The sequence below is a fragment of the Pongo pygmaeus genome, chromosome 12 (genome assembly GCF_028885625.2).
Source record: "Pongo pygmaeus isolate AG05252 chromosome 12, NHGRI_mPonPyg2-v2.0_pri, whole genome shotgun sequence".
In the NCBI taxonomy this organism is placed as follows: domain Eukaryota; kingdom Metazoa; phylum Chordata; class Mammalia; order Primates; family Hominidae; genus Pongo; species Pongo pygmaeus.
In genome coordinates this window covers 54023908-54027310 of record NC_072385.2, presented here as the reverse complement: position 1 = coordinate 54027310, position 3403 = coordinate 54023908, and the positions used below count along the sequence as shown (strand labels likewise).

Here is a 3403-nt window from a genome sequence, read left to right as displayed (position 1 = left end):
GTTGCAAGAATGATTTGACCAAGGAAAACATCTTGGAGCTATAGGAAACATCACATGCCAACCTTTCAAGCAGAGGAAACATAGCCATAACTCAGTGTCTGAGTGCTTTCTCTAGAGTCTGCACTCCACTCTCTCACACTGCAGTAAATTTTTCCATTGTTGTTTATTCTATATCGATATCATGTTCCATCTCTGTGATGTCTCCTTAACTCTATGATTTCAGCGAGGTAACCACTCTGAGTTGAGAAACCCATCTTCATTTACAGGGCCTTCTTTTGTACCATACCATCACACAGCCTGCACTTATAGTGCATTTACAGTAGTCAGTGTCTTTGCTTCAACCCTGGACTCATTTATTTATTCCATCCCAATGTATAACCCTGCCTCCAGCTGCTTCAGGATGGTCAAGTTTGTGAAACTAGTAGGAACCATATTGCAAATGTTGCCTAATGGGAAGAAATAATATTACAGTCTATTAGAGTTGCCAACTTTGCAAAACTGCTTACTGACCACTGGAGATTCTTAGACTTTACACTAAAAAGCTACATGATTATTTTGTGTCAATCCAATTTTACAACCAGGAATTGTAAGTAACATACAATGCAGGGGATAATTCTGGTAGGTGGTAAGGTGAGGCTGCCTTCAAACCAATTTGGGGGAGCAGATTTTTGACTAATCCCAAGAACTAAGATGAGAAATCACAGATCTTATTTTCTGTTTTTTTTTCTTTTCCCATGTGCAACTTCACACACGTACATAAATACTACATGCATTATTCCCACACACCTGCAACATACATATAATCTCCTACTTATGTATCCTGTAAGTTACCTGTCATACTCTTACCCTCTCCACAGTGCCCTCTAGCAATAAAGAGGAAGAAGGAGGAGGAGGAGGGCAGAACAGACCTTGCTTAACTCATGCCGTTGTGAGATAGGAGGATTCTGGATCTAAGGATACACCAGGTAGTCAATGAATTTTCCAGGTATACCCCAGACCAAAAGACAGTTTTCCACTGAGAAAATACAGAAAATGATAGTCTTACCCACATGAACAGAAAAGGCTGACAAAGGGTTGTATTCATCTCAATCCTGCTGCCTTAAGGAAATGCTCCCCACCTAGCAGAAATATGCCAAAACGTGTATGGGTACAGTTTTCTGTGCAAAACATAGTGTTCAGGATGTCATTTTTCATGAATCTATTTTAATCCACTAGCACACTGCTGTATCCTTGTTCTTTCTGCTCTGACTCCTGACTTCATGTATTGGACTTTGAGTTTTTGTCTGGACTTCCCAGACTGTCATCACAGGTAATTGACTTCTCAGACTAGGAACTATTCAGTTCCATCTTGCAGTCAGTGGATGATTCCTACTCTCTAACCTGGCATCTCTGCCTGACTCTGAGAATCCGTCCCATCTTCTTCCATTAAGATAGTATTTGGCTTGAGATTCTAAAACATGCACTTCTTCCTCCATGCCCAAAGTTCAGCCTTAGAGCCTGGACCTTTGACATGTGGTGAACTTTGAGAAAGTGCTTTTCACAGAGAACACAAAGAATAAATTGAGAAGGAGAAACTGGATGGTGAAGGGATTAGAATGCATGCATATGAGCCACCTGTTCTATTAATGAAAGAATGGCATGAAAAGGAAATGAGCATTAGTGGTGATGGTAGCAGCTTCCATTTAGGTGGTTACTTTAGGTCAACCACTCTTTTAGTATGTTTTATTTAATTCTTACAATAACACTTTGGAATATATTTTGTCAATTACATTTTACAAATGATGAAACTAAAGCTAAAAACTCTTAATTTGTCTTAAGTCTTTGGCTAACAAGTGTCAGAGTCAAGGTTTTGTTCCTCAATCCTTCCATCCCCCAACCTCTGGTAACTACAGATTTACTCTCTGTTTTGAGAGGTGTTTATTATCGTTGTTGTCATTTGCTTTTTTGCAGGGGTGGCCGGGGAGGGGGTGGTTCTGGGAAAAAATGGAAAATCTGCTAGACAAATTTGAAAAGAGCTGCAACTCTTACCTCTACTTTTATGAGTTTGGCTCATTTAGAGTCTACATACAGTGAGATCATGCAGTATTTATCTTTTTGTGCCTGTCTCATTTAACTTAATATAATGTCCTCTAGCTTCATTCATGTTGTTGCAAATGATAGAATTTTCTTCTTCTTCCTTTTTGTGGCTGAATAGTATTCCACTCTGTATATATATTCCATTTTCTTCATTCAGTCACTCATTGACAGACACTTACTTTGATTTTGAATGTTAGTTACTGTGAATAGTGCTGCAATAATCATGGGAGTGTGAATACCTCTTTGACATATTCATTTAATTTCTTTGGATATATACCCAAAAGTGGAATTGCTGAGTCACACAGTAGTTCAATTTTTAATTTTTTGAGGAACTGCCGTACTGTTTAACATAATGATTATAGTAATTTTCATTTCCACCAACAGTGTGCAAGGGTTCCCTTATCTCTACGTCCTCACCAACACTTGTCATCTTTCATATTTTTGATAATAGCTAGTATTATAACAGTTATGAGGTGATATCTCATTGTTACTTTAATTTGCATATCACTGATGATTAATGATGTTGAGCAATTTTTCACAAAACTATTGGCCATTTGTATGTCTTTTTTGAGAAATCTCTATTGAACTTCCTTGTCTATTTTAATCAGATTGTTTTCTTACTATTGAGCTGAATTCATATATATATATATATATATATATAAGGTTTTTAGTTTGATATAATTCTATTTATCTATTTTTGTAGAGTCAAGATTTGAACTCAGGCATGTGGGTTTTTTAGAGTTGATAACATTGACAACCAGCACTACCAAATTTTCATATATATAAAATTTAGGAAAACAGCCAATATGGTTAAGCAAGGTTTTGCCAAACATGGAAGTTATTTCTGAAAAGCTATGCCCTTTCTCATCCCTCCATTTTGTTTACAATAAAATCGAGGGCAACAACTAGGTTTCTCTCATCCCTGAGTTACAATCTAAGGCTAGTTTTACGACTAATAAATTCTACATTCTAAGAATGGTAAGGGAATTAAGCATGAACCTCATAAGCTTGTTAGACTTATAGACTATGAAAGTGGGCCTGAGGATCAAAAAATGAGGAGTAATGAGACAAAATAGAATTCCCTAAGTTTATTGTTAAAAACACTAGCTCAATGAGTTATCAAATGCTCATACACACCCTCACAAATAATATATACTATATCCCCCATAAACATAATAATTCCTTGGTAGTTTTATAAAATTCTATGGTATAGAAAACTGTTTTAAAACCTTTGTTGTCTAAAAATGTCCTCAGATTCTCTACAGATGCTCCCATTGAGTAGGACCTTGAGTTGTGGCAGGCTTTGCAACGTTTTTGCCAATTAAAT

At 36.6% G+C, this 3403-nt stretch overlaps 1 non-coding gene across 1 annotated transcript; it reads right to left on the bottom strand.

Moving 5' to 3' along the window:
- Nucleotides 1-1967: 1967 nt before the first annotated feature.
- On the bottom strand, nucleotides 1968-2026 carry LOC129030959 (U7 small nuclear RNA). Its single transcript, XR_008500850.1, has one exon. It is a non-coding gene; the product is annotated as a U7 small nuclear RNA (small nuclear RNA).
- Nucleotides 2027-3403: the final 1377 nt, after the last annotated feature.